The sequence below is a fragment of the Pelodiscus sinensis genome, chromosome 1 (assembly GCF_052426305.1).
Source record: "Pelodiscus sinensis isolate ZL-2025 chromosome 1, ASM5242630v1, whole genome shotgun sequence".
NCBI lineage: Eukaryota > Metazoa > Chordata > Testudines > Trionychidae > Pelodiscus > Pelodiscus sinensis.
In genome coordinates, this window is record NC_143052.1 from 36,749,443 (window position 1) to 36,770,238 (window position 20,796).

The window sequence follows — 20,796 nt, forward strand, 5'->3', positions numbered from 1 at the left end:
GGGGAATGAGAGGACTTATAACGCATCAGTTCCTACATGCATCAACGACTTTAGTGCGGAACAGATGGATAGCGGGGACACCCTATACAATCCTATTATTCATGCAAGCAATTCACTGAAGAATAAATACTCAAAACTTGCTTCACAGAAGGGTTTTGTACCCCACTTTTTCTAAGATAGGTTCAGGTGTTTGCATCCACTATGCCTTGCGTAGTTTCAGCACCCCGAACACAGAACGAGCCAACTTGACCAGCAACTTGGCCCAGGATTTTCAGCTTTGAACTTGGTCTGACAATTTAAGTTTGTCCCAAACCTTAAATTAAGTGAATTTTATGTGATTTTGAGTTTAATGACTTAAGTTTTACATATCCCTACTGAAGAACATGAAATAGTCCCAATCATCATTTCAATGAAATAGTGAAAGCTAAAATTTCAATAACTTCCACATCACTGTATCCTTTACTAGTAACTTAGGGTGTCAATTTCAGTGTTACTCATGCTAAATTCTGATACCCTAAGTTGTTAGCATTTCTCTCATCGACCTCCAACTGTGAGGATGGTGCTGAAGCTCAGCTTGACTATGTTTTCTACGTAGCTGGAATTGCATACCTTAAGACAACCTATCCCCCACAGTGTGCACCTGGCCTCAGAAGGCTAGAGACAGACAGCACTTTGAATGTAATCATTTGCCATGAAAATGTTGCTAATTGATCGTTAAACAAAGCAGTGTTTAATCATTAAGAAAACATCACCTTCATTACACATTTTCACTTTTTGATCTTCCCTTCAGATGCAGTTGTGGAATCCTGTCCTAGTTTAAATAGGTGGACAGTTCAGTTGTCAACAGTTACTTCACAGTGTGCATGGCTAAGCAGTAGTGTTACAAAACTTGGCTTTGATATCTGCTTGAAAGCCATATTATCCACACTTCTTCATTAATGCAGTGCCAGTTGAGAAATAGAAGATTCCAGACCTTGTTGTATTAGATGATTAAATGAGTTTGTTTGATTTAATTTCTGAGTGATTTCCCTTTAATCTTCCAGTAATAAAAAAGTGATCAGGAATATTATTAGCCAACAAAGCTATGCTGAGTGTATCCATCTGATAGCTCTTTAAGGATCTGTGCAACTTTTCCCCTGAGGGACAATGCAATTTAGGAAAATAATAGTGATATAACACATGTTTAAACAAGGAGTGTATTGCATCTGCAAAACTTCTATCTTCAATAGCTTGGAAGTAGATCATGTGGGAATTAGAGATAAAAGCAACAGATGTAACATATTCAGGCACCTGGATAAAGAAATGAAAAACTGAAAACCACGTATATAGCTTTTACAAAGCAACATGGTGAAACTTGACCTTGTTTATGAAGTCTCATCCCAGTCAAATAAGGTGTTATTTGTTTTTAAATGGAAATTTGGTTTGGCATGACATGAAAAAAGTGTAAAGGCACTTGAGGTCATATTACAGCTGGGTCAGATGTATTTGATGTTCTTGCTTTGAACTCCTGTGTTTTCAGTTTAGATCTTGAATACGCATCTCTTGTAAATACGAACAGTTCCCAGACCTTTTGATCTGCAAAGTGACTCATTCTCCCTCAACTCCACACCAGGCTGGCATTTAGAAACAATTCTTGTTGTGAGGGTTTTCTCTAGCACTCATCTTTATAGTACTCTGAATAAATGAGATAGTAATAGCAAAGTCACTACTAGACTCACGGTGACATGTTTTCTCTCCTTACTTATAGGAGCCTTTGAATGTAAGAACATAAGAACAGCCATACTGGGTCAGACCAAAAGTCCATCTAGCCCACTATCCTGTTGTCCCAGAGGGAGTGAACAGAACAGGTAATCATCAAGTGATCCCTCTCCTGTCATCCATTTCCAGCCTCTGACAAACAGAGGCTAGGGACACCATTCCTACCCTTCCTGGCTAATAGCCATTAATGCACCTAACCTCCATGAATTTATCTAGTTCTTTTTTGAACCCTGTTAAAGTCCTGGTCTTCACCGCATCCTCTGGCAAGTAGTTCCGCAGGTTGACTGTGCACTGCATGAAGAAAAACTTCCTTTTGTTTGTTTTAAACCTGCTAGTTATTAGTTTCATTTGGTGACCCCTAATTCTTAATTTATGGGAACAAGTAAATAACTTTTCCTTATTCATTTTTTCCACATCAGTCATGATTTTACAATCCTCTATCATATCCCCCCCTTAGTCTCCTCTTTTCTAAGCTGAATAGTCCCAGGCTTTTAAATCTTTCTTCAGATGGGACCCGTTCCAAACCCCTAATCATTTTTGTTGCCATTTTCTGAACCTTTTCCAATGCCAATATATCTTTTTTTTTTTTTTTTTTTTAAGATGAGGCGCTCGCATCTGTATGCAGTATTCAAGATGTGGGCGTACCATGGATTTATGTAGAGGTAATAAGATAGTCTCTGTCTTATTCTCTATCCCCTTTTTAATGATTCCTAACATTGTTTGTTTCTTGATGGCTGTTGCACATTGAGTGGATGTTTTCAGAGAACTATGCATAGTGACTCCAAGATCTCTCTCTTGAGTAGTTATAGCTAAATTAATCCCCATCATTTTGTATGTATAGTTGGAATTATTTTTTTCCAATGTGCATTACTTTACAGTTATCAACATTAAATTGCATTTGCCATTTTGTTGCCCAATCACTAACATTTCTGAAGCAAAATGCAGGACAATGTAGCACTTTAAAGACTAACAAGATGTTAGTCTTTAAAGTGCTACATTGTCCTGCATTTTGCTTCAACTACCCCAGACTAACACGGCTACATTTCTATCACTATTCTAACATTTCTGAGATCTTTTTGAAGCTCTTCACAGTCTCTTTGGTCTTAATTATCGAGTGGTTTAGTATCATCTGCAAATTTTGCCACCTCGCTGTGCACCCCTCTCTCCAGATAATCTACGAACAGGTTGAATAGTATTGGTCTCAGTACAGGCCCCCAAGAGACACTATTAACTACCTCTCTGCACTCTGAAAACCTATCATTAATTTCCACTCCCTGTCCTTGAACCAGTCATCAATCCCTGAGAGGACCCTCCCTCCCATCCCATGACAAATCATTCCACTGAAGAGTTTTTGGTGAGGTGACCCCACCAAAGGCTTTCTGGAAAACTAAGTATAATATATCCATTAGATTCCCCCCTCCACATGCCCATCGACTCCCTCAAAGAACTCCAGTAGACTAGCAAGGCATGACTTCTCTTCTCAGAAGCCATGTTGTGACCTTACCCCAACAAATCTTGTTCATCTATGTGTCTGACGATTTTATTCTTCACTGTTGTTTCAACTAATTTGCTAGGTACTGACGTTAGACTTACTGGTCTGTAGCTGCCAGGGTCACCTCTAGAGCCCTTCCTAAATATAGGTGTCACATTAGCCATCCTCCAGTCATTAGGCACAGAAGCTGATCCAAAGGATGGGCCACAAACCACAGTTAATAGTTCCATAATTCCACACTTGAATTCCCCCAGAACTCCCTGGTGAATGCCATCCGGTTCCGGTGACCCGCCACTGCCAAGCCTATCAATCAGTTCCAAAACCTCCTCCAATGACACCCCAATCTGAGACAATACCCCTGATCCATCACCCAGAAAGAATGCCTCGGGCTTGGGAATCTCCCCAACATTCCTAGCCATGAAGTCCAAAGCAAAGAACCCAAGAATTTACGTGGATTCTGTATAGGATGTTTGATAAAAATTCCCTCCTAAAGCCAACTTGATCTTTTAACCTCCCCACCATCAGCATTCTATTTATTCATTTTAAGAACATTGAAATATTGCATATTCCCAAGAAAGGAACTCTCTCTGTCTCTGTCTCTCTCTCTCTCTCTTTCTAAACTGATGCAGTAAAGAGCCAAACAGATTAGCTGATGTGGGACTACAGAAAAGGGGAGTTAATAGATATCACATAAAATGGGGAATTACCCCAATATCAGTTGTTCTCTACAAACAAAGAGTACGAGAACATCAGAGCCTAATTTATGTTGCAGACAAAAATGTATATAGTAACTTGTTACACATGCTTCCATTGTCACTGAAATGCAAATGATCATTTATTTCCCTAATCCTGCCCCAGAGCTGTTTGCTGTGCTTGGCAGAAAGGTATTTTATGTGACAAATTTCTTCAAATTCAGATGCTAACAGCACTGAAGTTCAGGGCTCGAATGTACTAGACCTTCCTTGTGTAAGCAGCTCTTCCAGCAGTGACAAGACCTCACAATGATGGCCTCTTAAGTGTCATTACACATTTCAAAGGATATATTCTTCCTCCAGAAGTGTTTGTGTGAGTGAGATGTATTAAGCCTTGTCGATGCCTGAGCTATGTTGTTGCACTGCTTCTGTGTAGACACTATCTATGGGAGAACCCCTCCTTCAGCATGGCTAATTTATGCCCCTGAGAGAGGTGGTAGTTAGATCAAAGGAAGAATTCTACCATTAACCTCATGCTGTCTAGGAGGGGACCTGGGCCAGCTTAAGAATGTTGTTTAGGGTGTGTGAATTTTTCACAACCCTGACCAATGGTTATACCAACTTAATAGTCTAGTGTAGAAAAGGCCATACCTGACCTTTTCCATTATATGAACCTCTTTTCATTGATTTATAACTTTGACAAATTTTAACTTTGAGCTAAAATTATCCATGCCAGGTGTCTGCCTCAGGTTTCAGTTTAATTTTAATTAAAATGGTTCAGCTGTTTCTGAAAACAGCCTAGGGATAAAAATGTGTCGTTTTGCCCACATTGCAAAATTCAGGGTATCTTTTCTTTGAAAAGCTCAAGCACACCAATGGCTTGGAGCAGAGACTTCAGATTTGGAGGTAGGGGAAGTACGTCAGAGAGGAGGGGGGTGCTAGAGGTTGACTTTTGTGTCAGAGATGTGCCTTTTGATGTTCCCATGAAAAGCATGGGCCAAACAATAAGCCATTGAGAATTCACAGTTTGCACATGCTTAGTAGAGATTTTGGCAGCTACATTCCCTAAAGATTCTGTTTTCACTGAGAAAGCTGCAGCTCACGATGGGCAGGATTTTTCTTGCAGTTGTGGCTCTGGGCCACAGAGGGCTGTGTTGGGCCCAGGTATGGGTATCTGAAATGAAAGCAAGGAGTCTCTCTTCCCTGTGCTCTCAATGATGATGCTTCCCAGCCAACATGGAGGAGGAAGCTGCCTGATTCAAAGGCAGAGGGGATAAGAGATGGGGGAGAATATTGTGAAAAGAGCCCAGAGTTTAGGAAGGGTGGGAAAGGAAGCTAGTAGGGGGAAAGGGAAACAGCTGTATGGAGAGCCTGGCACTGGTTAGGCAAGGAGTCTGCGCCTGGAAGCCAAGGATGGGAAAAAATGGAGCCTCACTGGGCAAGGAGCCTGGGACTGGATGTTAGGAAGGGAAAAGAAGGGCAAACTGGGAACCAATAGATGCGGAGGAGACTAAGATCGGTTGAGGAGCAGAGGGAAACTAAGACTGTCTGGGTGGGTGATTGGGACTGTGAACTCGGGAAGCAGGTGTGAGAGGAGATTAATGTGATCATCAGTGTTATCAATTGACATTGATGTTGAGAATCCTCAGGCACAGCCTGCCACAGATCACCCTGGCGGTGCTTCCCTACTCCCAGCCAATGGGAGCTGTGGAGAGCAATGACCAACCTGTCCCCGTGGTCTGCGCCACATCCCACAGCTTGGGAACAGCAAACTGCTGCCTAGAGATGCTCAGCATCAACAAACTGTCTTCCGGCTGGCCAGTGGAGCACCCTCATGGGCTGCGTGTGGCCTGCAGTTTGCCAACCACCCACTGAATGGTTCCAGCCCTGGTGCTGACACAAGTGGGTGTCAATATGATGCCACAGGACGGAGTTTGGTTTTTCACTTTGTATTTTTAGAAACCTAGAAAACTATAAACAAATTATGAGGGTTAGAAAGTCAAACACTCAAAAGTTAGCACCTGCCAGAACTAGGGTCTCCTGTGCAATCCGATATTGCCCCCTTTGTGCCATATGCATTATAATGGTCTCCAATTGCATACTGATGGCCAGAGGTGAAAGAAACTTAAATTTCTTACAGATACCTCATATTGCATGCCTCGCCTCCCAGGGGAGGGGCTCAGGGCAAGAGGTTGTGGTGAGTGGAGGTGTGGACAGGGCTCAGGGCAGGGGGTGGGGATGAGGAAGATTGCAGGAGTCAGGGAAGGGGCTGGTGTGTGTGTGAGGGGGAGGTGGTGTATGAGTCAGGGTTGGGGGGGTGAGGAGGGACTCAGGGCAGGGGACTGGCGGGCTCAGACTAGCAGGATGAGGAGGTGGGGGATGCAGGAGCCCTATTTAGGGAGGACGGGGGGGCTGAAGCTCCCCCCTCCCCCAAGATTCATGTCAAGATGTTTCTTGCTGTTCCTGTTCCCTTTCCTAACTGTCAGAGGTAAAAGGGAAGCTCATAACCTGGGTCACTTACTCCAGCCAGGAAGGAGAGAAATGCAGGCACACTGAGTGTTTTTTCTTTTGTTCCTTGAGGCTACATCTACACTGCACAGTTAGGGTGTGTCTAGACTACATGCCTCCTTCGACGGAGGCATGTAGATTAGCCAGATCGGAAGAGGGAAATGAAGCCGCGATTAAAATAATCGCGGCTTCATTTAAATTTAAATGTCTGCCCCGATCTGCCGATCAGCTGTTTGTCGGCAGATCGGGGGAGTCTGGACGCGATGCCCCGACAAAGAAGCCTTTCTTCATCGACACAGGTAAGCCTGGTTTCACGAGGCTTACCTGTGTCGATGAAGAAAGGCTTCTTTGTCGGGGCATCGCGTCCAGACTCCCCCGATCTGCCGACAAACAGCTGATCGGCAGATCGGGGCAGCCATTTAAATTTAAATGAAGCCGCGATTATTTTAATCGCGGCTTCATTTCCCTCTTCCGATCTGGCTAATCTACATGCCTCCGTCGAAGGAGGCATGTAGTCTAGACACACCCTTATTTCAGAATAAGCTATTCCAGAATAGTTATTCTGAAATAGCTTATTTCGAAATAGAACATCTACATTGCAGGAAAGCCTCAAAATTAGTCCAAGGCAGGCTTCCGTAATGTAGATGTGCTATCTTGATTTAGAGCCCCAGGGGGAATAACTTAGAATGACCCTGCTGAGGAGATATTTCGAAATAGCAGGCACACACGCCTTATTTCAAAATAGCTATTTTGGAATAGGCGTTATTCTTTGTAGAATGAAGTTTACAGAAATCAGAATAAGCCGTCCGTTATTTTGAAATTATTTCAAAATAATGGAATTGCTGTGGATGCTCGCGTAGTTATTTTGGAATAACTGCCTTTATTCCGAAATAACTTTGCTGTGTAGACACACCCTGAGAGTCATGGGAAGGGAAACAGCAAGCAGCATCCCAGTACAAATCTCAGGGGGAGGCAGAGAGTTGCTTTCAGCCCCTCCTACCCTGCCTACATGGTGTCCTGAGAGGGGCTTAGGACTGGGGCAGTCTTGAACCAGTGGGGAGAGGCATGCTCTTAGTCATCCCTTTTAACCTACTTAGCTGCCTGCTGCTTAGTGCAATTGCTGGCTGGAGAGCCCTGGAAGCCAGGTGAGGAGCACTCACTGCCTCCTCCTGCAACTGAGTGCCCCAGCCAGCCGAGTCCTTGGTGGAGCAGCATATTGGGGTGCACCAACTTACTTTCACCCCTGTGTTTTCCATAGGTCCCCTGTCTCATTCAATGCACAATGAATGACAGCTATTCCATATATATTTTTTCTCCTCCTTACTCAGTGTTGTGGCCCTAGGCTTTATTTACTACACGCTATTTAAATGCTTCCCTGAAGAAAGGATTATTCATTTCTTCATGGGCTTTTCTAGGGTGCACATCCCTGTAGATGCGAGTGCTTCACAAACATTAATGAATTTTCACAACGCCCATATGAGATGCAGTTGGGGAATTGATGCACAGAAAGATTAAGGTCAAAAGTATCCATTACTTTTGGGTGCCTAATATGAGATGCCTACCGCCTGATTGTTCAGAGTACTTAGAATGACAGAGGAAGTCATATCTTCAGCCACAGCTGTGAGTGCTCAGCGTTTCCACTAGTCTCACCCCAGACGATCATGAGTTGGAAAATGAGGAACACTACAATGAGTGACCACCCGTACAAAGCCTGGTGGAAGTGACTTGCCTAGTATTACGCAAGAACCCTGTGGCAGAAGCAGGGATAGAATCCAGTTCTCAGGGCAGCATTCGGCTGCTTTAATCATGAGCTCATCCTTTCTCTTCTTGTGACCTCAGCCTCATTCACTATCCACCTGCTAGCTTCTGCAACAGATGAGGCCAGGCTCCCACAGAAAACACAACCCCGATTCCTCCCCTGAGCAGGTGCACTGACAGATCCTGTGCACTGACATTATGGAGGCTGCACCAGCATGGCTATGTTGGCATAGTTATGCTAGCAAACATGGAGGGAGCAGGACTCCTCTATCTGGGGAGGCCCCAAGGCCAGCCCTTCCTCCCCCGCAGTCCCACCCATGCTCTGCCCCTGCCTCTCATGCTGCTTTGCCTCCTCCGCTGAGGCTCTTATGTGGGTGGAATAGGGACCAGATGAAGGGGAGTGAGGGCAGGGCCTCCAGGGGAAGAGGACAAGCAGGAACAGGGGTCTGGGGTGAAGCCCAGGCAGTGTCATGGCCTGCTTCTTATACCCACTCCCCATGCTGGCATTTTTTGATTGGTGTAGGAACACCAGTTCTCTGAAGTGAGCTGCATTGATGGAAGCCCCTTTCTATCAACATACCTGCATCTACAAGAGGCAGTGTGACTGGGGTATATTTTTTCACACCCCTGACTGATGTAGCTATGGAGATATAACTTCAATTGAGGTATGTCTACACTACAAAGTTAATTCAAACTAACGAATGTTAGTTCGAATTAACTTTGATAGGCGCTACACTAGCGCTCCGCTAGTTCGAACTTAATTTGAACTAGTGGAGCGCTTAGTTCGAACTAGGTAAACCTCATTCTACGAGGACAAAGCCTAGTTCGAACTTACTAGTTCGAATTAAGGGGTGTGTAGCCACTTAATTCGAACTAGTGGGAGGCTAGCCCTCCCCAGCTTTCCCTGGTGGCCACTCTGGCCAACACCAGGGAAACTCGTCTGCCCCCCTTCCGGCCCCGGAGTCCTTAAAGGGGCACGGGCTGGCTACGGTGCCCGTGCCAGGTGCAAGCCTGCCAGGACCCAGCCAGCAGACCCTGCACCTGGCACGGCTCGAGCCAGCCACCCGATGCCCCCCAGCCCTCCCCCTCTTCCCGGGACCAGGCTGGCGGCTCCCGGGACCTTGCCCGGGACCACAAGAGGTGGGCACCCGCCTGGTCTAGTGCGGACATCGTGGACCTCGTCCACGAACTCCGCACTAGGCACAGGAAAGTGGCCGTCTAGGGCAGGAGAGCTGCCAGCCTGCCCACCCAGGAGCAGGTGTGCATGAAAATCAAGGTCCATCTAGCCCAGTAGCCTGTCTGCCGACAGCGGCCAACCCTAGGGACCTTGGAGGGGATGGACAGTGACCAAGCCATTTGTCTCATGCCATCCCTCTCCAGCCTTCCACAAACTTTGGGCAGGGACACCACTCCTACCCCCTGGCTAATACCACTCCATGGACCCAACCTCCATGAATTGATCTCACTTCTCTTTAAACTCTGTTCTAGTTCTAGCCTTCACAGCCTCCTGCAGCAAGGAGTTCCACAGGTTGACTCTTTGCTTTGTGAAGAACAACTTTCTGGTACTAGTTTGAAGTCTGCTACCCATTCCTTTCCTTTGGTGTCCTCTAGTCTTTCTATTATGGGAACTAATGAAGAACTTTTCTTTATGCACCCTCTCCACCCTACTCGTGCTTTTATAGACCTCTATCATATCCCCCCTCCATCTCCTCTTTTCTAAGCTGAAAAGTCCCAGTCTCTTTAGCCTCTCTTCATATGGGACCTGTTCCAAACCCCTAATCATTGTAGTTGCCCTCCCCTCTCCCACCCTCTCTCTTCCCCTCTCCCATCTCCTTTTCCCAGTCTCCCCTAGTTTTGTTCAATAAAGAGAGATTCTATTTTTGAACACAATTGTCCTTTATTTTGTACATCAGGAAGGGGGGCTAGGGAGGGGTAAGTGGAAGGAAGTGAGGGAGGAATGGGGTACGAGCCCCCGATGGGGAGGACTGGGCTGGCTCTGCGGGCTCCTCGGGGTGGAAACTCTCCTGAAGCCCCTTGATTGACCCCCCCTCCGGATGGCAGCCTGCAGCAAGTGCAGCCGGTCTGATGGCCGAGTGCTGTGATGTGCCCAGTGTGGGTAGTCCGTGCACTCCAAGCCAGGACTGCTTTGCAAGCGGGGCACCCCTGAGAACTGTCTGTCCGGGGTGGGGGTCGGGTCCCTTTAAGCACAGCCCTCGGCTAGCCTGAGACAGCAGCTCCACGCTCTAAGTCCTCATCTGATGCCCTGCCGGCACTGCTTCCGGCCATCCTTAACCCCGGTTCAGGGTCCACTTAATGTGGACATGCTAGTTCGAATTAGCAAAACGCTAATTCGAACTAGTTTTTTAGTCTGGATGCGTTAGTTCGAACTAAGTTAGTTCGAATTAGCGCTGTAGTGTAGACGTACCCTTGTAGACTAGGCAGGAATGCATTTGAAAAAATACTAGAGGATTTTATAATTTAAAGGCTGCTATATTGTATACACACAGTTTCAGATGTCAGAAACATCCTTAATTCTAGTATTTCCTAATTTTGGGCACTTGAGTTTGTAACCTTAACAATTTTCTTTGGGGGTCGTTTTTTGTGTCTCATATATATGTTTCAAATTAACTTGTTGAGATGACAGATTGAAGTAAGCTACTATATGAAACATCTTAATGTGTTTTGTTTCCAGTTGCCTATCTTCTTGTGTAGTTTTTGTGGTTTGCTGCCAGAGAATATGAGTGTTTCACTGTACATTAGTTGTGATCTATATTTTATCCTTGTAAAATACATGAGCAATGTGGTGACATTTTAAAATTTGAGGGAGAGATCTGTATCACACATCAGATATGAAAAATACAGCTCACAAATAATGTATAACAAAACAACCTCTGTGCAGCAATATATAAAACCTCCTGAGAATGCAGGAAAATAGAAAACTGACAAGTTTCATCTAGCAGCTTGCTACAATCTGTCATCTAAAAAAGGTTAGTTTGCAACAAATCCTCAGAACAGGAGCAATTGGGCCTCTACTTCCAATTACATTAATCAATTTTTTAAAATCCTATCTCAGGGAAAAAAAGTCCCTCTCCCCTTCCCCTTCCACCTCATTTTAGCTTTAGATAGGTTTTATTTTAAAACAGTCTGAATCTGTCATCTAACATGTGGCTACAGCACGCCTTGATATGTATCACTGCCTGACTCCATCAGACTCTGCATATAGTGGGCTTATTGAGTTCAAAGAGGTTTTAAAATTCCAAGTAGAAAGATTTTTCCCTACTGGCATATATCTGTCATCATTCACAAAAACATGCTTAAAATAGACTGTATACAAGCCTCTAGCTAATCACCTTCAGTGCCATTTCCCGTATTAAAAGCCAGGTTATCTCATCATGTCACTTTTGGTAAGGGAACAGATCTGTGTTTTTGGAAATGACCGGGGAGTTTCCCTGGCACTTTCCTTTGGGATCTGTCCACATCCTGTTTTTGGAGCGGTATTCCCCTTCCGCTTGTTAAAAGAGTGATGTCCGGGAATATGATGTTTATCCTTTCCAAAATCTCTCTGGCTCGTGTCTGGCGGCAGACAACAGATGACTGAATAGAAAAGGAAGTTTTAACCAGACATGGGTGTGATAATTCCCCCCCCCCACACACACACAGAACTTTAAAGGGAACAATCTCTTTTCATAGTTACATTATTATTGTTTTATTATTATATTATGTGGTGAACAAGCTCCCTCTTCTACTCTCAAACTTTCCAAGAACATGAATTTAGGTAAAAGCCACTTTAAATCACTTGAGAAATGGTGAGAGGGTGGTGGGGAAGGGAGTTATATTTTTTATTGGACCATCTTCTGTTGGGGAGAGAGACACGCTTTTGAGCATACACAGAGCTCTTCTTCAAGTGTGGGAAATGCACTCAGACTGTCACAGTTAAATCAAGATGGAACAAATTGAAATAGTTTCAAGGGACCATTCAAGATGAAGTGGTCAGTTAACACCTCTCCAGTCACAGGTGGAAAAGGAAAGGTGACAAAAAAAATTGAGGGAGGCCAGCTTAACAACACCACCCACTTAAATTTACTTTCTTAGCTGAAAAATATTTGTGATGTTCTAGTGGCTGTTCTTACCTCTTTTTGTGATGTAAGAACAGCCACTAGAGGGAGCTAAGACTCTGTGAAAGATAAACTGGATGGTGCTTGACTAAAGTGGGAATGCCCTGAGTCTGGACTATGATATGTGTGCCTATTGCTTTGTTCCCGCGTCTTGCCTGCATCCCAGATCAGACTCACATACAGGCAGGATATGTGTGGAGTTTCTTCCTTTAATTGCTCAGAGGTTATAAGAACAAGTATCATGTTGCTAGTCTAGGAAGAATTCTGTTGGTGAGATGCCATCTGCTGCTGTTCTAACTGTTTGGGGGTGGGGATATAGGTAACCAGCTTGGAATAGATTTCTTGGCATGTGGCATGCAGAGCAGTTGGCCTATACCTGCTGCCTGAGAGTAGGTCTATACTGCAGCTGACAGGTTGCTTCCTGGCATGGGTAGACAGTGACAGATGTGCTAGAGCAAGTGAGCTAAAACCAGCATCTGTGGGAGCACAGGCAGTGGCTCAGAGTAGCTTGCATATGCATTCACCCATCTTTCTGTACTCAGGTATCTAGCTCGAGTTTGCCTGTGCTGTTAGCCAGAAAACTCTTGATCTTAAACTGAACTGGCTTCCATGTCCATCCCCAAACCCGCTTCTGTCATTGGGAGCTATTAGGCCTTCCCCAAGGACGAGGATAGACAGTTGAGGTAAACTAACCAGGTTTATTAAACAGTTCCAAACAAGGTAAGAATAACTCTGAAGCAGAATAAAACAGAACCCCGCTGCATGGAATAGAACAAAGGAAGCTTGACTGCGACTCAAGGTAAGTAGTAGGTAAGAACCCAGGTAACCCGGAGGAATGTCACAGGGACTGTATCATTTCTCACAGCTGTGGGACCCTCACGGCGGCACCTTGATTCCAGACTTGGTCTGAGATGTCTGGAACAGCAGGATCAGAACAGCTGGATCCTCCTTTGGCTAGGTTTACTTGGGGAAACCCCTTCTCCCTGCACCGTCATCAGTGTAAGTGAGTCCTGACTGGAGAGGAGTGACAGCTGGATGTTCACTTCTTGTGTAAGCAGGGGCTGATCTACTGCTTGCAATCATCCAACTAAAAGAGTAGACCAGCCCTGGTTGTGGATATGCTCACTCAAATTGTTTAGCCCTGCAAGATAATTAATTGTTGATATGTAAATACAGCTCATGCCGGGATGAGGAAGGAATCCGGGGTGTGGCTATGTACATCCAATTCAGCCAGGGCTGATAGAGGGTGAATTGTTGGAATGGAATGTGATGTATTGTAACTAATTTGGCTGTTGTGGGGTCACAAACTATGCTACCCCTAAATGTAGGAACTGTAATATATGACACCAGTGCTTGCAGGAGAGCACCGTCATTGTAAAGGGCCTCAGATAAGCAAGCCTCCCCCTTGTAGGGCTGAATGAACTGAGTTGGGAGGAAAGGGCTTGAGCCAGCCTGCTTCATGCCTGCCAGGTGTGAACTGTAAGACTGGTTCAACTTGCCTTCTCCGCCCCACCCTTGTTCTAAGAATAGATCCAAAGCAGACTCCATCAGGAATCTTTTTGCTATTCCAGTGGAAGCTGGAATCTTTTGCCAGCCTAGGGGGTGGATAAAGAGTTGAAATCACTAAGGGTATGTCTAGACTACATGCCTCTGCCGAAAGAGGCATGTAAAATAGGCTACCCGACATAGTCAAAGAAGCCGGGATTTAAATATCCCTGGCTTCATTAAAATAAACATGGCCACCGCGCTGTACCAGCTCAGCTGATCGTTGGCACAGTGCGCGAGTCAAGACATGGATTGGTCGACAGGGGAAGCCTTTGTCTCATGAGGCATAAGGGAATGGTCGACAAAGGTTTCCCCTGTCGACCGATCCGCGTCTTGACTCGCACGCTGTGCCGACGATTAGCTGAGCTGGCACAGCGTGGTGGCCATGTTTATTTTAATGAAGCTGGGGATATTTAAATCCTGGCTTCTTTGACTATGTCGGGTAGCCTATTTTACATGCCTCTGTCGGCAGAGGCATGAAGTCTAGACATACCCTAAGAGATGAAGTCACTGGTTTGTCATGGAGCCAGACCCTTTGTGGCCAGCAGAGCGGCTGGCGGGAATGACTGGCGGGTGGCCGGTAGGGGAAGCAGCAGGCGGGAATGACTGGCGGGTGGCCAGTAGGGGAAGCAGCAGCGGGCTGGCAGGAGCGACCAGCCAGTGGGGGCAGCACATCAGGCTCTATGAGGGAAGTCATCAGGGTGATGTGTCTGGATCTGCACTGACTGGATAGAGCTGTAAGTGGGGCATTTGAAGTGGGGTACAGAGAAAGTTTGGGTGTGTGAATGGGACCCTTACATTGCTGGACTGGTGAGCCTGAGAGGCAAGGGACATTGCTCAATCCATTTGAGCTGGGATGGTTACTCATGGGTTGGTTATGAACTTTGGTTATGGTATTTTCCCAAGCTAATGCCATGTGACTTCTCTCTCTCTTCCATTAAAAGTTCTTTCTTTTGCTCAGACTCTGTGCTTGCAAGTGGGGAAGCATTGCCTCTCAGAGGCACCCAGGGGTGTGTGAATTTCCCAGGCTACTGGGTGGGGGCTCGAGCCGGTTGTGTGTGAGATGAATGAAAAGGGACCCCAACATATTGAACCCGGCTCTAGCTGCTGCTGGTGCTACCTGGCAGAAGGGTTACACGTGCATGTGAGTATACTACCTCCCACAACTCTAAACCTACAATGTATGGTACTGGCGTACCCATCTGAATGACTCCTGACTCTGCTACTCAGATGGGCACTCCCGAGCAGCACCTGAGGCAGCCCTTAAATAACTTGCTGTTGCAGGGCAGATTATGATCACGTGTCTGTTGTTACTGGGCAAACTTAGGCCCCCTGACACTGGGTTTCCCGCCAAAACACAGAAAACGGCAGGGAAAAGGAGGGAGAAGAAGGGTGGCCAAAATGGAGTCCTAATTGTTGTTTTACTCACAACATGGCGCCCATGACCAAAATGGTGTCTCAGAGAATTCAACCCTACAGTGCCCTGACACAGCAAGACCAGCAGCACCTGTCAGAGCATGAGAGCTTCTGAAAATCCCAACTGAAATCCCGAGATCCTTTACGAGGCCCCTAATTCACTGTCTTGAAGTGCCCAGCTCCCAGAGTGCTCTGGGTAGTTGGGTGCCACTAACAAACTCTGCAGACAGGCTCCCAAGATTCCAACCTCATACAGAGCTCTGTCTGGGCCAAGGCAAAATTTCTGAAAAGTCCATATTATTGTGGAAAAAGACATTGAGATTTACTTGAGAGAGGGCAGATAACTGTCACTACAGGAGGAATGGCTGGAAACTCCTTTCCACAAGGACCAGAGAGGGGAGAAGATAATTTGTATTGGTGCCAATAGAATAATTACAGGCACTAGTGTTGCCAGCCACAAAGTGCAAAATCATTAGACAATAGCAACAAGGGTGCTGAGTGGAAGAAGCTACCTGGAGTTAGTCTTTTAAAGGGCAAAAACATGGGAGCAGGCCTAGGAAGTCCCACAAATGGTAGCTCAGGCAAAAGACAGGAAGGCAAGAGGTCAGCAGTAGCAGAAGGAGATTGTGTTCTGTGAATGTATGTGACACCAATGAGAATTAGGGAAGTGACTGAATGCTTTAAAACACTGGACTCTAATTATGATCTACAGGCATCACTTCTAGGGTTAGGAGAATCATGAAAGCTCCATGCCCCACATAGACACATTTTGCTTCCACTGAAGTTAATTGGAGCTTTGTCATTGTAGTTGTAGCAATGCTGGGCTATTGCTCCTAATTCTCCCTATGGAGAACATCCCACAGGCTGCCAGTTGGTGCTGGGGTGGAAGTCACATTTGTGCTCTAGACACTTGTCCATTGGAAGCTGTATTGAGAATGCCTATGGGTCACCAAAGAGCCAGCAGATAGTAAATAAGTAAATAATCATAATAATTTGCCACCTGCCAGTTTGGGTTTAAAAGGGTGATCTAGAGATGAACTGCTCTGTGTCCCAGCCCCTAAATCACCCAGTCCTACAATGCAAATTCTATACACTATTCACCAGCTATTTTTCAATTTAGTTCTTTACCTTTGTGTGTGTTATTCTTCTTGTGGTTTGTCTGCTGCTTGGTTATAGATTTATTATTTAGACTAGAGAATAATTGCTTTTTATTGGTGCTTGGCTTCTCTCTCATTTGTTTTTGTTTTTACTGTACACAATTAAAACATCAATTTGAACATAACACAGAAATGAAGGTGAAGATGACTTTTTATTCCCGGTCTTTCACAGGGCTTGACTCAGTTCTGTCAAGAATTGCCAATCAGAATGGTTTTCTTTTGCCATTACCTATCACCAATGATACACAAAGAGTGATGTTGAGTCTGTACTACATTGTTTACATGTTTCTATAATTATTCTGGGACCCTCTGTAAAAGCTATTGAGTGCCTTCTTCAAGAAATCGGGTGCCCTTAGATTCTACACTCTGCATGAGCCCTTTTGTTTAAGAATGACAGCTCTGAAGAATATTATAGTATAATACAACTCTTTTATACTGTGGCAGAAATCTATTTTATCATTCCAGCATTTTCCACAAGTATGTCCTTGGTGGTGTGTCTACTTCACACAAGTGATTAAATGGTTAGTGTGGGTGTGAGAGACCCATTAACACACCTAGATTGAGTGTGGAGGTATAGCTAGACCCAATTAAAGATTAGTCCTAGCTAGGGGAAAAACTGGGTGGTTTCTATAAAGGGAAGAAGCCCAGAGTAGAAGTGTGCTGCAGCAAGAGAAGAGAAGAACCTTAAAATCCCATTCTGGGTACTAGGGAGTGAAGGATCTTCAGGAGGGAATTCACACCTTGGCCTGATAGGAGAAGCTGGCAGGAGAGAAGGGGACAGCTGAAGTGAGAAAAGGCCATCTTAGAGGCAGAAAGACTTGCTGTGTGCAGGAGTCAAGGGCAAGAGTCTAGAGAAAGTTCTGTGTAAAAATGAAGAGGTAAGGAGGACTCAGGATGATTTAAAAGTTCAAGCACTGGGAGAGGACCAAAGATGCTTTTGTTGCGGTTTGTCTTTTGGTTTTGGAGCTCAGCTGAAAGCCCTAGGAACACTTCTCTGATCGAAGAATGGAAAGGAAGAGGATCCTAGGAAGTGTGAGGAAGACATCATATTGATGGCCAGTGCCATGTGGGACACTGATACCCACCCAACAAGGGAAGAGATATTAAAGTGACCTGGAGGTCAGATCACAAGAAGAGATAACATGGCAGTGCTGGAGCAGCTTTCAGCAGGATGTGCTAGACAACAAACATGCATCTACTACTCCAGCTACAAGGGATGTACCTGTGGTGAGCACACTCTTTTATAATGGTCCATTAAATTTGTTTATACAGGGGAATGAAATGATTATTTTATGATAATAAGAGAAAAATAAAGGCAGATAAGTAGTTGAGTAGTAGTTGAAGTATTTACTTGGATAGCTTTTACCATCACCACAGTGAACATCAAACACACACAAAATTTCTGTGCACACAAAAAATGCCAAAACATATAACAAGAACACAATAACAAATACTGTTCAAAATAATAACATATTTTGAATACTACAAATACTAGAAAAATTTAAAAAACAACGAATAGTCTAATAGTATCTTAAAGATTAACAAAACATGTAGATCAGTGGTCCCCAACCTTTCGTGGCTGCCGGGCGCCCAGGGGTGGGGCCGCTCACGTGCTGGGCATCCGGGGGCGGGGCCACTCATGCGCCGCACTTCCGGGGGTGGGGCCACGCATGCGCCGCGTGCCCAGGGGTGAGGGCCACCCACGCGCCCTAAGCCCAGGGCCGGCACCGCGCATGTGCCGCGCGCCTGGGGCAGGAGCCGCCCACGTGCCACGTGCCCAGGGCTGGCACCACGCATGTGCCACGCGATGGAGGCGGGGCCAGCCCAGATGTTTCGGTGGGCGCACATAAATGCCTCGGCGGGCGCCATGGTGCCTGCGGGCACCACATTGGGGACCACTGATGTAGATGGTATCATGAGCTTTTGTGGGCACAACCTACTTCTTCTGATACTGTTTAAGATAAATTGAAAGAATTTTAAAACCACTTTTACTTTTTTCAAATATAATCATAAATACAAATTCACATTTTTTCACTGTGGCAAGAAAAAGAGCATCTAGTTACAGAACTTTCAGAAGGAGGTTTAAATTTAAAATTTCTAAAAGAAAGAGCCCTAGAATTACTAAGCTTCCAGGTACAATACCTCCCCCAACTGTTGTCATGGGCAGCTGGGTAGGGGATGTGTTGATGGATAAAAAAGCTAGATGCCGGGCTTAATGTGAGAGTTCTATGAGTCTATGTGCTCTGTGCTCCACTAGCAGGAGAACTAATGACTTCATTAAAACTGAATAGGACAGTGAGAACTTGTGTATTGGACGCTGTTGTTTTAATTCTCTAAAGCACCAAAGATATGAGATTTGATGCTATTACATCCAAATAAATTAAATATTGAATGAAATCTTTCCCCCCTTATTTGCTTATGTAGCACTGATATTTGAGGAACTATGTGCATAAATAAGGCAAGTAGGATTTAGTTCATTGTGAATAATTCCTCATTGTAAGAAAACAAGTTAACTTGGTATGAAGCATCCGGAGATACTTGCAGTAAAGGATCAGTAGTTAATATTACATTGCAGTGGGTTTTCTAAGGCATAAGGTTGAGAGTTTCAAACTGTCCAGGGCATTTAAAGACAAGTCTTTCATAATTTTTAATGGAATACATGTATCTAAATCCCTTCGACAGCTTTGAAAATCTCAGCCAATATATCTGTACTGATAACCAAATAATATACCCATGATTTCCTGAAGACCATAATAAAGATACACCACTCATTTTTAAGTGCTAGCTTGAGGAGTGAGGTGGTTTCAAGTGCTTTGGTCCCAAATAAAGGCACCTTTGATTCATGTACTTAAACAATGAAGGAATGCAAGTTGTTTGCTGGAAAACTAGTCCTATGACTAGTAGGAAAGTAAAAAATATTGCTTTGGAAATGATGGCCAGAATGGTGCTCAACATGGTCACACACAGTAAGCTGTCATCACCCACGGTAAGCTTCCCTGGTTCTAAACTGAAAGCTGGAAATGTTGACATGGTCTGTATTAGAGTCTGTTTTATTTATTTAATGGAACAGTTCATCCAGCCATAATGCAAAGTCTCCTTGAGCTGTGAGTTTGGTGAGTAAACGTCAGTTTGTGTTTGTTGGAAAGATGAAGTTTGAAACTCCCTCCTGGGTAAGAGACCAGCTCTTCTTATCTTGGCAATGGTTAAGGAGAATGAGTAGGAGACTTGCAGGATGCATTAATTGTGATGTTGAACTTTCCAGCAGAGTGCCCACCCCACAGGGATTAGTCCACTGACAGTTTGCATGGCCGCAATGAGCAAAGTTTGCCTTAAAAAATGAAAATTGGTGTGGTCCACTATTCTCAATGCAAAGTGGTGCTGCTTTTTAGGTTTGGTGGGTGTAGGGATAAAAGAAATGATGTACTTACTGATGTCAGTTGGCATGCTTCATGAAGTCTACATAACCTGAATCATAAAGCCTGTATGGCTCAGATAAGGGCAGGCATGCTGGGGTTTTTTCAGGCAGGAAATTATACCGAACGGTAGGTGAGTGGAGCAAGACATCTACACTGGGGAGCAGAGATGGCAGAGGTGGTTTTCCAGAAGCTGGGGCTGTTGCTGTGCAGCTTGAAATCCGGTGCAAAGCTGACCTAGGTGCCTTGACCAGTTTGTCCCACTTTGCTCCACATGTGTTGTAGCGTGCCTTCACTTATATTGCCAGATTTTCAGGGCAGGCACCTTCTCTTCCTATAGTTTGAGTAGCACCTAACACTAAAGGGCTACATCTAGACTGGCATGATTTTCCGCAAATGCTTTTAACAGAAAAGTTTTCCGTTAAAAGCATTTTCGGAAAAGAGCGTCTAGATTGGCACGGACGCTTTTCTGCAAAAGCACTTTGTGTGGGAAAGTGTCCGTGCCAATCTATATGCGCTTTTGTGCAAAAAAGCCTCGATTGCCATTTTCGCGATCGGGGCTTTTTTGCGCAAAACAAATCTGAGCTGTCTACACTGGCCCTTTTGCGCAAAAGCTTTTGCGCAAAAGGACTTTTGCCCGAATGGGAGCAGCATAGTATTTCCGCAAGAAACAATAATTTCTTACATGAGATCGTCAGTGTTCTTGCGGAAATTCAAGCGGCCAGTGTAGACAGCTGGCAAGTTTTTCTGCAAAAGCAGCTGCTTTTGCGGAAAAACTTGCCAGTCTAGACACAGCCAAGGAATCTATCCTGACTGTGATCTCTCTCTACATGATCTGATCACATAGTCAAATGTAGTAGTTTTTGAAGAGGCCGTTGTGTGGATTTTCATATGCCACCTGTTCATCTTCCCCTTCAAGACTCAGGAGTGAATTGCTGGAGT

General features: G+C 44.9%; 1 long non-coding RNA gene across 1 annotated transcript; it reads left to right on the forward strand.

The window, feature by feature from the left end:
* The first annotated feature begins 1,745 nt into the window (after positions 1-1,745).
* LOC149525556 (uncharacterized) lies at positions 1,746-13,962 on the forward strand. Its single transcript, XR_016348652.1, has 3 exons — positions 1,746-1,847; positions 2,359-2,420; positions 13,189-13,962. It is a non-coding gene; the product is annotated as an uncharacterized LOC149525556 (long non-coding RNA).
* Positions 13,963-20,796: the final 6,834 nt, after the last annotated feature.